Raw genomic sequence first — 14710 nt, forward strand, 5'->3', positions numbered from 1 at the left:
CCCACTGAGGAGGCTACAAACTTTAGACCTTCCCAAGACCTTACATGACTGCAGCTTAGTCCTCATTCCAAAGCCTGATCCAAAATCTCTTCCTTCTCTGCATCCCCTCTCTTCCTTCTGGGACCCGGACATCCCAGTCTTTCTTTTTTGCCCAGCAATTTGCTTTCACCATTTTTATTGACACAATCAAGAACCAGTTAGGGAAACAACACCTCCCTCTACATGAGGTACCCACCAGTCAATCTGAGGAATTTGAAGGAGAGATCCACTCTCACTTCCTGTCTTCCCTGTGCTGGTTTCTGTTTCTGAGGCAGAAATCTGTGAATCTGAGTCTTTGGATTCATTTTTGTTTTCAGCTGTGGAATGACTTTTTTGTGCCTGTCTATTCTATTTCTTGTGTTGCTTGGTCTTTATTTATACTGGACTGTGACAGATGCCAGGGGACAGATTGTTTCTCACCTTAACCTTAATTTGACTCATTTTAAGGAAGTTATGGCCAGGGGCCACTTATTGCAGCTTGCAGTGGCATGCTTTTGATGTTTGGGGGAATGGGACCTTCCATTCCCCCAAAATATCAGCAGTAGAAGATAAAGTGTTTCAGAAACCTTCTGCTTTCCCTCCTGTTAGCACATTTCTTTGTCAACAGAAATGGACACAGGGTGAAGAAGGAAAACTGAGCCAGCTCCAGCCCCACCACTCTTCCCAGTAGCATCAGCTTTAGGGTTGGGAGGGTGACAGGGCACAAGAAGTAGGCATGCTGTGTCACCAAACACTAGGTAGCTAGAGAGTTGACTCAGCTGTCTGGAGAGATGTGTCAGCAGTTAAGAACACTGACTGCTCTTCCATAGGTCCTGACTTCAATTCCCAGAAACCACTTGGTTGCTTCCCTTTTCTCTCAGTACTGGATCCATGTTTTATGGGGCATGCTGGGCCCTTTTCAGCATGTCCCCCTACAGGAACAAGGAACCTGTCCAGAATCACAGTGGGTCTGGTGGCCCGGCTCACACAGGTGCAATCCGCCTTCCCCTCTGCCAAGAGCCAAGTGTAGAGCACACAGGCATCCAGGGTCCCTAGAAAGTCTAAGGCTTCTTGCCAGGAGAAATGCTCACTCCCTGTCTGAAAAGATGTAATCTCTGAGTTATGAAGGGAAGATCTCCACTGACACTCTCCTGCCACATTGTTCACTGACAAGCAACAACCATTCCCTTCCATGCACCTTAAGACACTCGGTGCAGTCACTTACCCAAAGCTCTTGCAGGTTCTCTTCACAGACAGAGGCCAAGAAACTGGCTCCTGGCCCCATGGGGAACCTACCCAGACTGGGATTTCAACACAGCTGAAGGTAGGGGTCATCTCCAGATTTACCACCAGCCTCTTTTGGTGTGTCTCAACAATAATTTGGCCAAGGTTTAGATATGGTATTTGACAGAAAATTGATAAAATATCCAGCAGTGTTTCTTGAGAGGATCATAGAGGCCTTTCTCTGCTATACACATATAGATGCTGAGGTAACAGAAAGTTCGAGCACAGTAGCCCTGGCTTTCATCAGTGAGTCAGCTCTGGACATTATGAGGAAATAATAGAGACAAGAAAGGTTAAGAGAAATGTCATTGAGGGATCTAGTGGAAGTTATAGAGAAGGTATACAAGAACAGAGAGCGTGAAGAAGAAAGCAGATTAAGACAGGAAAGACATTAAATCAAGATTTAGCCAGAGTCAAACATATCTTGGATCCAGGATAAAGGAAATGCCAAGCTTTAACAGATTGCTGGAAGAGAAGTAGCTAAAGGGGTCTTGACCCAAACTCTAGGACAATGGAAATGGCCAGTGACTTATTTATCAAAGAAAGTGGACTCAGTGACAGCAGAATGTCCACCTTGCCTGTGTATTATTGCAGTTATGGCAGTGTTGGTTAAAGATGTAGATAAATTAACTTTGGAACAGATTTTGATCCTGACTACCCCCATGCAATTAAAGGGGTACTCAAGCAGGCCCTGATGGATAGCCCTCTAGACTTTATCAGGACTGGGTATCTGTCTGGGGAAAGTCTCCTTGTCACATAAACACCTCTGAAATTTGACCATGCAATTAGACCATTCCTATAGTTCATTCCAAATGCATTATTCCCCCAGAACAGGCATGGTGGGCCTGTTCAACAGGGCTGACCCCTTATGTGAATGGGGCAGTTCTTAATTCTTCTACTCCAGATGGGCTCTATGTTTTGGCTCAATTATTGCCCTGCATAATGTATTTTTCAGAGGAAACAGTATTGAGAGCCTCAGTAGGACAAATTGAGGGAGAACTTATGAGACAAAGGAGAGAACGTATATCTTTGACTTTAGCATTTGTTCTAGGGGAAGGGCTAGCTGAGGACAGCACTGGGATAGCTGCACTAGCATTAGAGGAAAAGAATTATAGCAGTTTATAGGCAGACATAGATGAAGATATCCAGTGCCTTGAAAGATCTATTTCCATCCTGGAGGGAAAGGTAGATTCTCTGGCTGAAGTAGTATTACAAAACAGGTGGGGATTAGATTTAGTCTTCCTGCAACAACGAGAGCTATGTGCCATCTTGCATAAGAAATGCTGCCTCTATGTTAACCATTCTCGAGTCATTCTTGTGTCATTGGTTAAGGTCAGGGAAAGCATGGAGAATGTAATTGTTGGTACTATTCACTATTTGATTTCTCCCCTGGTTAACAACTCTTATTTCCACCCTCATGAGACCTTTAGTTATTCTTTACTTCTCCTTAATTTTGGACTGTGTATCATAAACAACATTTTACAATATATAAAACAGAGATTGACGCCTATTCAAATAATAATAAGATCTCACTATCAACAAATGAACATGAACAATCCGGATCTCAAGGAGCCCAAGGCTGGCTGCCAAAGCAACTAGTAGAGGGAGGATTGAAGGGACTGAGGTAGGAGAATAAACTCCATTTTGTTCATAAACTCCATTCTAAGTTAACTTGCCCTTAGAGAAGTATGGACCCCACCATTGAGGTTTGAGTAAAATCATGACATGTCTCTGGCAGTTGTAAAATAGATGCAGCAGCTGCAGATAGCTGATAACAACAGAATGGGTTAAGAAAACATGAGTTGTTCCCAGGTCAAGATGCTCCTTTTTGATGTATGTTCTCTCCTTGTGGTTTAATTAGATGCTGTAAACCAATTAGCTTAAAGGCCAACATTCCTTTATCCTCTCATGTAACACCAAGGCTTGGAAACCGCTGGTGATGTTACCTAGGAATGTCTGAATGTGGGTTAGGGTAACTGTCATAGGGAACTCAAATTGTAGCCTTTGAGGTTAAATATGCTGTTGAGTGCCCAAGAAAAGGAATGCTTGCTTGATGTAGATATTATCAGCTGTGACCATTAGCCTTGTGGCAAAGGGCCTGGGCCAGTTCTTGCATTAAGATTTTTAAGCAACTAGAGTCAGAATTGCCAATTAGTATGCTATCCATAGAATGGACAACATAGCACTTGGGGTTGAGATGTTTGATGGTGTTCCAAATGAACAGCTAATGGTGAGGCTATTTTTCATGCCTTATAGCAGCATTTTCCATTGGATTAACTGGGAAGGCACATTATTATTGACTGCTGGTACTGACAAGTCAAAGCATGGCCTGTCCTTTTCATGAAGAGGGATGGACAAAAAGTAATCTTTAATGTCAATTGTCATGACATGGAGTTGTTTTGGAAGGACCTATAATACTGAGAGACTAGGTTAGATTGTATTAATGGCCTGCAGGTCATATAAAAAATTACATTTGCCTTATATATTTTTGTATTAAAGTGAGAGACATTGTTTTAAATAAATATTAGTCAATTTATATTTATAGTACATACCTATGTGTGAAAGCATACAAGAGGAAATATTAAAAACACCCAATTATGGGAGTACACAAGTCAAGAAGATACCCTTGGTTTCTACAGCAGGCTCAGAGATAGCATAAGAGTGTATCCAAAAAAGGAACACTGTAAATTATACAAAAAGAAAATTAAAAGGACTCAAAGCTTGGCAGACAGTTGACATCAGCACAAGTAATAATTGCCAGGTATAAAACCTATACATATTCATTGGGGTTCAAAAACACTAAGGGAATGGCCTGTTTTTATATTCTGGACCAAAGAAAAAAATCTCTAAGAGCAAAATGCATATATGGTTCCAACCAGATAGGTATAAAATATCCAGTGCCACACATGGATGTGCCACTGGATATTTGGCACTAGGGGTATGCAGTTGTAATGACTGATTAAATTTAAACTTCCAACTCAAAGATTTAATATGTGGAAATCAAAGCTACAATACCTTATGGTTATTTTTAAAATCATGTGCTTAAACAGTCATTCAAAATTGAAACAGACAAAATTCTTAAGGTTAAAAAAGAAAAATATTGGACAAAATCTCATGTTTTCCCATGTCATTTTTTCTTTTTATTTTTTTCAAATTGCAGTTTTTCATGAAATCTAGGTCAATATAGACAGCTCTGGTTCAATACTGCTTGGTGCTCTTGTTCGTCTCTTAGGACATCATCTTCTTACACTCCATAGAACAGAAAATCATGCCCTTTACAGTCATGAACTTCTGCCCAAAAAGAACCTTGCTGCAAGAAGAGCATAGGAAACACTTTGAAGATGCATGCCAGTTGATGTTATTGTATGTAACTCTCTGCTCTTCTGGGTCGATGAAATTGTGGCATTCTTGACACACCACAGCATGGTTCTTCATGTAGCAGGGCTTGCACACAGGCTTGTCATTGACCATAACATATATTTTTCCTGCCAGGATATTGTCACAGTGAAAGCATGAGAAGTGTTTCAGATGCCAATTCTTGTTCTCGGCTTGAGTATATTCCATGCTGAATATCAGCTCATCACAACCAGCACAGCGGGGCTTCTCACAGTCACAGTAGTGTCTGCCACAGTATAGCTTCCCATTCTTCCAAAAGTAAATCATATGGACGAGGAGTTCTCCACAGGTGCTGCAGATAAAACAACCTGGGTGCCAGAGTTTATCATAGCCAGCCCTTTCAACATAGATGGCTGATTCTCCTTCTTTGATGGGATGTTTGCAGTTGTAACAGGAATATTGGATCTTCTTGGAATCCATAGACTTGTCCTTGGAAACCACTGATTCTGCAGTGTTTCTCACTCTAGCAGGGTTGTGCACCTTGGCACCTTGAGCATTTATCTCAGAGAGAAACTTCATGTCACCTACTCCCAGAGCCTCATTCTTGTATTTCTTCACAAACTTCTCCATCTGCTCCACCTCTTTGGGACACAACTTATAACACTTAGAAGGGTCCTGGTCATGTGCAGGGAGCTGCTTCTCCAGCTGCTTCTTCAGGTACTGTATCCTCTCTGAACCTGACACTGGCTGTTTCTCCTTAGGCAACAAGTGCATGTACGGCCTGCCCAGTGACTGGTTCTTGACAGAGGGATTGCACACATAGATAACAGTATTGAAAGTAACATTCTTCTTGGCAGCACTCTGATTGGCATTGCATTTGTCCTTGGGAATTTCATCTGACTTAAGATTGACCAGGGTGGTGTACTTGGTGTTTTCAAAGAGTCCTCCCACGTTCTGTTCATCATCATTGCTTACGAGTACGTCATGTTCTTCTGGCCCACATTTGTAGTTAAGACATGTTTTCCTACAGAAGTGTAGCTCAAACCCTGGATGCTTTTCTTTGCATTGTACACAAGGGACTCCCAATTCTTGCTTGTTACTTAATTCCATCTCTTAAGAGGGAAACAAAAAGAAATCTATTATGAATTTCTGAAGTTTTTAAAACTTCAATAGATCACCCTTTTAATTCCACATAATGTTCTTGTTGATGTAACTCTCAAATCTCTTATGAGCTTCACATTGTTTAACCAACTATGACACTAGGTATGTAAATGGAAGCTAAAAGTACATATATAGCAGACTTTATATTCTCATTGCTTTTATCATGAAAGGAAAAGAAGCAAAATGCAACTTTATAGAAGACTACAAATACTGAAAATCACAAAACTCACAAATTCATGTCTTTGACCCTTATGTGCCCTGAATACAAGTACAGGGAGAGCACAGGGGGCAGATATTGAAAAGCAAACAAATGTATGAAAGAGTTTGGGAATTACTGGGGATCTATACCATACACAGTAACAAAACCCTGACACTATTGTGGATGCCTAGAAGTGCTTGCTGACAGGAGCCTGATATAGCTGTCTTCTGAGAGGCTTTGTCAGAGCCTGACAAATACAGAGGTGAGACTCTCAGCCAACCAATGGACTGAGTGCAGGGTCCTCCAATGGAGGAGTTAGAGAAAGGACTGAAGGAGCTGAAGGGGTTTGCAACCTCACAGGAAGAACAACATCATGCAACCAGATCCCCCAGAGCTCCCAGGGACTAAACCACCAACCAAAGAGTATACATGGAGGGACCCATGGCTCCAGCCAGGTATGTAGCAGATGATGGGCTTGTCAGACATCAATGGGAGGAGACACCCTTGGTCTTGTGAAGGCTTGATTCCCCAGTGTAGGGGAATGCCAGGGCAGAAAGCTGGGAGTAGGTGGGTGGTTGGGGGAACACCCTTACAGAAGCAGGGGCAGGTAGCATGGAATAGGGGGTCTTGAGGTGAGAAACCAGGAAAATGGATAACAATTGAAATGTAGATAAAGAAAATATCCAATAAAAAATAATAGACAAAAAAATTACTTTATATTATGGAAGTATAATCATAGACATAACAAATATATATAAATACCAGAAACAGTATTCTATTTTACTTACTATTTAAATCTTATAAAACCTAACACAATACTTAGGAAGCAGGCACTATTTCCCTATGTTCTTTACAGATGTTCTAATTGAAACCCAAATAGTTTTCAGAACTTGTTCAGGATCAAAATCCAATATATTCTACAACTTACCTGGAAGCCACATCCTTGTGGTCTATCTCTCATGTAATCCAAAGTTTTTATGAAGGCTGACAAGGGAGAAAATCAATTTTCAGGCTTACCTAGCACTAACATTTAGATTTTACAGTGACTACCATGGCAAGATAAGTATGATGGTGAAATAGTGCTATTTTATTTGATGTATAAGCAACAGCTATCTACGTGCACTTAAGACCCACTCCCTGTATCAAGATTTATGCCTGGTACTGAAAACCAAACAATTATCTACAGCTAAGAGTCAAAGATGGTCACACTGTGGTGGTGCACCCCTTTAATCCCAGCACTTAGGAGGCAGAGGCAGGTGGATTTCTGAGTTCTAGGCCATCCTGGTCTAGAGTGTAAGTTCCAGGACAGCCAGGGCTACACAGAGAAACCCTGACTCGAAAAACAAACAACAACAAAGCAAAACAAAACAATAACAACAAAAGAAAAACAGTTAAAGAATAATCTGCTATTACCCCTTTCCTAAACCAGTAGATGCAGACTAAGTACATAATATTATAACCATAGATAAGAGTATCTCTCCTCACCAAAGAAGTATCTCTTGGTAATAGGTGGAAACTATTGTTGGAATCCACAACTGGTCAAAATTCATTTGACAACTGACTATGGCACACCCAAACCCAGTGATAAACCTACAATAGTCCCAGGGAACATTGTAGGGGAGGCACTACTATAAGAGCCAGAGAATCGGATGCCTGCTGCTAGATAGTACTTTTACATGTCACAGGGAAACTGTACCCATGAACTCTCAACAATATGGTCACCAACACAAGACAGACTGAATGAGGGGATATTTGGATTCATGTGAACACTAAAATAAATACTTGTGTTCATATGAACCAGTGATGAAGCTCCAGAAATTTCTATCTACAGTTTACTCCATGTTCAGGATTTCCTGATATATAGGACCCAGAATTCTTACCACACACATTCCCATTCTTTGCTCTCAGCACAGACTACCCCAATTGGGTAGAGTCTTCTTTTTCACAAAAGAGATGATTCTTATGTTTAGACATCCATGACTTACAGGCTAGATTCTACCCAGCTCTCTGTGCTTGAGAATTCTTGGTGAGGGTTAATAGGGATGATGTTAGATAATGATACTCACCATGCATTTGGGGCTATGTAGGATGGGGTGGAAGGGTGAAGAGGGAGGCCTAGATGTTAGTTTGTTAACCAGCTAATTAAAATGGCAGTTTAGAATATGAAATCCATACCCTTGGACTCATGACCACTACGATTTGTGTGCTTATATGCAATAGTAATTAATGTAGGAAAATGATGAGATTTTTATAGTTATTGTCTTAGTCAGGGTTTCTATTCTTGCACAAACATCATGACCATGAAGCAAGCTGGGGAAGTAAAGGGTTTATTTGGCTTACTTCCACATTGCTGTTTATCACAAAGGAACTCAGGACTGGAACTCAAGCAGGTCAGAAAGCAGAAAGCAGAAAGCAGAAAGATGCAGAGGCCATGGAGAGATGTTTCTTACTGGCTTGCTTCTCCTGGCTTGCTCAGCCTGCTCTCTTACAGAACCCAAGACCTCCAGCCCAAGGATGGCACCACCCACAAGGGGCAATTGAAAAAATGCTCCACAGCTGGATCTCATGGAGGCACTTCCCCAACTGAAGCTCCCTTCCCTGTGATAACTCCAGCCTGTGTCAAGTTGACACACAAAACCAGCCAGTACAGTTATAAATAGTAGAGAACTAACAAAACAGAATTGTGAAATTGAAGAAAGACCAATGAAGAAATTACAGTCTCTTCCCACAAGTGCCAGCAAATACATTCAATGTCTTTTGAAGTCATTTTTTCCTCAGAGTTTTCTCCAGGTAGAGAAAGAATTGAATCACAGTGAACCCAACTTTTATTTAAATTCTAAAATTATGATTTCAGATCATATGTTGGATATGTTCTTATTCAGTTAGCCACTTATCAATCTGTCCAAGCTAAATTGCTAACCATGAAACAATCATTTAAGACAGGCCACGCATTATCAGCTCACACAAGCTACAATCATTTGGAGGTCAGATCATAATATATGTATATGGCACAAGCAAGTCCATCTGTGATAGACACAGCTCAATTCTATTATGCATCTTTTTTCACAAGCACTGTGTGATCACATTCCTCACAGAATCAACCTTGGTGCCTTAAAAACACATGTTTTTCATAGCACACAAGTTCTGAAGCTGTCTGCTTTATATACTTTTAGCAACACTTTCAGGCCAGTGTCAAAAGAATGACATAACAGATTAATTTTTTCTCCTTTATTGTCGAAGAAAACAGTATGGCTTAGTGACTCTTTTTGTGGGATTATGGTGAAGAGTGTGGCTTCTTTTTGTCCTTCTCTGAAGAGTCTACCTGAAGACCTCTGAAGCCCCATAGGCTTCTGAAGAGGCTAAGGTAAAGAGATTTATATTAATTGCATTGACAAAGAAAGTCCAGAAATAACCATCATAGGCTTTGTTCTCTGGTTAAGATCCATGAAGAACATTTTATTTTATTTTATTTATTTTTTATTGCTATAATTTTCTCTTTTTTATTAGATATTTTCTTCATTTACATTTCAAATGTTATCTGCTTTCCCGGTTTCCCCTCCAAAACCCCCTATCCACTCCCTCTCCCCCTTCTTACCAACCCACTCTCTCTGTTTCCTGGCCCTGGCATTCCCCTACACTGGGGCATAGAACCTACACAGGACCAAGGGCTTCTCCTCCCAATGATGACTGACAAGGCCATATTCTGCTACATATGCAACTGGATCCATGAGTCCAACCATGTGTATTCTTTGGTTGGTGGTTCAGTCGCTAGGAGCTCTGGGGGTACTAGTTAGTTCATATTGTTGTTTCTCCTATGGGGCTGCAAACCCCTTCAGCTCCTTGGGTCCTTTCTCTAGCTTCTCCATTGGGGACCCTGTGCTCAGTCCAATGGTTGGCTGTGAGCACCACCTCTGTATTTGTCAGGCACTGGTAGAGCCACTCAGGATATAGTTATAACAGGCTTCATGAAGTTCATGAAGAACATTTTAAGCAAGTGTAGCAAGGTATGAAGAAAAATATAAAATATATGGTTTGAGTATCTAAGGGGCACCAAGAGTGAAATGGAGCTGAACCCTGTATTCAAGGATATTAAATTGAATTAAGGGCAAGATTCCACCCAGCTAAATTTAGATCCAGGCAAGGTAGTACAAGCCTTTAATTCCAGGAGGCAAAGAAAATCAGATCTCTTGACTTCAAGGCCAGCCTATAACAGAGCAAGTTCTAGGTAAATAAAAAAAAAAAAAAAAAAAAAAAAAACCTAACTCCAGGCTTCATAGACCACACCTTTAATCCCAGTGTTTAGGAGACAGGCATGTAGATCTCTGAGTTCAAAGTTAGTCTACAGACCAAGTTCCAAGACAGCCAAAATTAAGCAATGAAGGAGTTGAAAAACAGAAAGCTGGTGATAATGTAATAGAACAAGAGGGGCATGTTCCAAGCCAAGCAAGCAGCAGAATTCGGCAGCTTTGGCCACATAGCTCTGGCTTTAGAGTCCAGAATAAAAGGGACTACTGGGACTATTGATGCTGGTTAGCTGGAGCTAAGAAATTAGCGGTGATTAAGAAGAGACCAGCATCATTGAGTTGAAATCTTCTAGGAAGTGTTTTCTGAGAACACAAAGAGGCTGTGTTCCAGAGATAGCCAAGGCTGTACTCATGCTGCTGCTTTACTTGGTAATGTGTAAGAGTTACCCGGGTGGTACTGGTTTTGAAAGCATGAAGGAGTCATGCAGAGCAGCTGAGGCTTGGCGCTGTGAGATGCCATGGAAAGCCATTGGTGAAGGTGCAGCCTCAGTTGTACTTTTCAGACCAGGACTGAAGGGGTCATGCAAAGTATTTGAGGCTTGGCATCATGAAGATAACCTGAGAGGCTACTGGTGAAGTCTGGTTGCATTGGAAGATCCCAGTTTACTGGAGATTCCAGTACCATGGGATGATCAGCAAGAACAGCAGGGGCAGTGGAGTAGATCATCCTGAGCTTGGAGTGCTACAGAAGGCAGAGCTGGTGAAGTGACACCAGGCATTTGGAGGAGCCCAGAAGATCATGTGTGGATCCCAGACATTGAAACAAGAAATTGTAATATTGATGTTGCCTTGGACACCACAAGATTTTCAAGACAACAAAGCTATAGAATATCTGCTGAGGAAGGCCACTAACAGGGAGTGTACAAGCAAAGGAAAAAGAAGTTTGTTGCAGTCAACAAAGATGAAAAATGAGTTGGAAATCTGAAGACTGCTTTAACACCAGACAAGGAGGTGCAGAGTTTGGAATTTGCCCAGATGGTTTCCTGTCTTGCTTTGGGGATTACAGTTAAGTGATTGGATGAATCTCAGAAGAGCCTTTGTTGAGACTGCTATAGGGACCATGGGAACTTTTGAAAGTGGACTACATGCATTTTGTATTATGCTATGCTTAGGGATGGCACCCATAGCTTCATATGTTTGAGTAAGCCTATGGGGCTCAGGGAGTCAAATGTAAATGTTTGTATATGCTCAGCCAAGGGAGTGGCACTATTAGAAGGTATCTCCCTGTTGTATTAGGTGTGTCACTGTGGGTGTGTGCTTTAAGACACTCTTCCTAGCTGTCTGGAAGTCAATGTTCTGCTAGCAGCTTTCAGATGAAGATATAGAACTCTCAGCTCCTCCTGCACCATACCTGCCTGGATGCTGCCATGTTCCTACCTTGATGATGCTGGACTAAACCTCTGAACGTGCAAGCCAGCCCCAATTAAATGTCCTTATAAGAGTGGCCTTGGTCATGATGTCTCTTCACAGCAGTAAAACTGTAACTAAGACAGATATGATCTATGACATTCAAAATGCTTTCAATCCCTCCTGTGACAGTCAGTGTTCATATGTATACTTGGTAGTTCTAACCTATTTACATTTATAACTTTGAAGATTCATAATATCCAAAACCATATTTGAAAATAGTATATTTCTAGGAAAATAGTTTAGAAAAATGCATTTGACTTTTTTAGGTGTCATAGAGATCAAAACCATGTGATCCCACTTCATATTCCTTAGGATAGTATAAATAAAAAATATGAGCTTTAAATTATTTTGTTGAAGTTGGAGAAAAATCGAGAAATTCACATATTGATGATATAATGTAAAGTAGTACAATAACTTTGAATAACAATCTGTTAAATCCTTAAATGCTTAAGCATAGTGTCCTAGGTTTTGCAACAGGATACTTTCTAGGTGTATACCCAAAACAAATCAAGCCAGTATTCTGCTAGCAGCCTTCAGATGAAGATATTGAACTCTTAGCTCCAGCTGTACCCTGCCTGCCTGAATGCTACCATGTTTCTGTTATGATGATAATGGACTAAACTTCTGAACCTATAAAGCAGCCCCATATAGAAGTTGCCTTGGTCATGGTGTCTGTTCACAGTAGTAAAACCCTAATTAAGTCACATTGTCTCAGGAGACTCCATTATATTGGTTGGATGCCAATGGAGTTCTAGTTTTACTTCAAAATGGATCAGAAACCATAAATGGGATGCTATTTATGCAACAGTAAGAGGAAATTCCCTCACCCTCAGAAGGAAGTGTAGCACCTCTGCCCTCTGCCCAACGGGCTGGGGGACAGTCTCAATCTGCACAACAGATTCTCAAACTGTCCACATCTACACAGGGAACTCTAAGACATTATCTGGTACAGGTGATATGGATCCTTTCCTGACTTCCCTTGGAAATCCAAGGACCATTGTCATCTGTGGAAGTGGATATGAGGACATATTTACATGCTCAGTGATCTCCAGTACATTTGACAAATGTCTCAGGGTTTCTAAGGCATATGTTGTTTGACCAGGATCCTGCGTGAATTTCCTTACCTGCACAATGAAATCAGATTTAACATCAGTTCAAGGGGTAAAATACTTTCTCTGTCAGCCCAAAGAGCTACAGAACTGTTCATCTTAGAACAAGGGACTATATTACCTTTGAAACCAGCTATAATGGCTCTGATGAATCCTGCTTCTTCCAGAGCAGCTGTACGGCATTTTCAATGTGAACAAAATGCTTTAGAACATTAGATTCCAAGTGTAGGTGCTTTGAAATATTCCCCAACCAACAAATTGAAATATTTCAGGGGACTCACAAATGATTGACATCTGTCCAGGAGACTCTTGAAACTTTACCATCTAACTCTAAGGATGCAGAAAGTTCTGCCACAGGTAGTCTGCACTCTAGAACAATCACCATCTCAGGACCACTTTGAAGCAAATTCACCTTCTACCCAAGGAGCTGTGGGACTGTCCTTAACAACACAAAAGTCTTTCATGATCAGAAGTACGCAGCTGATTTATCGGGAGGCTGAGCTGGGAAATGCCTCCAAGCATGTTGGAGATTAGTTATACCATAGACTGGCCTTTATGATATAGATGTTTTAGGCTCTCATGAAGAATGAGTAAGGAAGTATTCAGGCCTTCCCTACTGCCCAAATTGACCCTTGATCTTCACCTGCTACTCACAAGACTATTTGACCTCCCGGCTTTCTCCAATACAATATGAGACTTTGTATTTCTAAAGAATGGTATTCTTAACAGTTCCTGGTTTTGGATGCCTCAAACTTTCTCCCTCTGTCTACTGGAGCTCCAAATTTTGTTTCTGACAATGCCTCCTCAGATATATTCCTTTAGAACCAGGAAGACTCACACTTTCCCCAATGTCTGAAGTGGAGTTCAAATCATTCTAAAAAATTCATGGGGCCTTCAGGCATACTTTGTCTAAACTAGGAAGCCAAATGGATCACAGTAATTCTCAAGTAGGTTTCAGACTTACCATTTCAGAATCACAGGTCTTTCAAACTACTATATGGACCAAGGGGGCTTCTGATCTGTCCTTTCAGAACCAGAGATCATCAGATCTTCCCCAATAGCCCAAATGGCCTTAATCTTATCTGTCTAGAACCAATGTGGCTCACAAATTTCACTAACTCAAGGGGGTTTCAGATGTACCCCCTCAACAGTAAGGTGTTAGACATTCCCTAGTGTTCTCCCTAATGACACACCATTCCTTTGAGAACAAGGAAACCTCAGGTATTCACTAATTACCCAAATGTAGTTCAGACTTACCCTTTCAGAACAAGGGGTCACACATATTCTCAGTGACTGAAGGTGTAATGAGCCATACAACTTGCTAAGAAAAGGAAATGAGACCTCCTCAATGTTCCAAGCAGGTCACATGTACAACCCTTTAAGAATCTATGTGCAATAGAATTTCTGAAGTCACAATGGGGCTTCAGACATATCCTTATAGAATCAGAACAATGTCTGCCTCCAGATAATAACTCTATCAAATCTTAGATATGCACCTTCAGAATTAAACTAACCCATGACTTTAGATTAATGGGGCTGACACCTGCTGGAACATCTGAAGAGGACCTTAGACTTATTTCCTCCAAACATAGTAGTCCCTGACTTTAATAGTGTGTCAAAGTGGGCACTATAAGATACTTCTTTGAATAAAAACACTTTAGTCTTCTTTAGCAGAGGTCTGAGACATGCTCCTCTGATGAAGTAAGCTGTAGAACTCAACCTGTGCCCCAGATATGTACCTCAAACATACATATTCTCCTGAAGATGGCTTGATTCTGAATCCCTATGAGCAAGAATGCATAATAGCTTCTCTTTCTGTTCATAGCTGACTGAGGTATACGATACAACTAAGAGACATCAGACCTTATTGGATATCAGTATACTTTAAC

The 14710-nt window shown here is 41.0% G+C and overlaps 1 pseudogene; it reads right to left on the reverse strand.

Annotated features, from left to right (window-relative positions):
* Positions 1-4414: 4414 nt before the first annotated feature.
* Positions 4415-14203, reverse strand: LOC116091998 (annotated as a pseudogene).
* Between the last annotated feature and the right edge of the window lie 507 nt (positions 14204-14710).

This window comes from Mastomys coucha, chromosome X, assembly GCF_008632895.1.
Source record: "Mastomys coucha isolate ucsf_1 chromosome X, UCSF_Mcou_1, whole genome shotgun sequence".
NCBI lineage: Eukaryota > Metazoa > Chordata > Mammalia > Rodentia > Muridae > Mastomys > Mastomys coucha.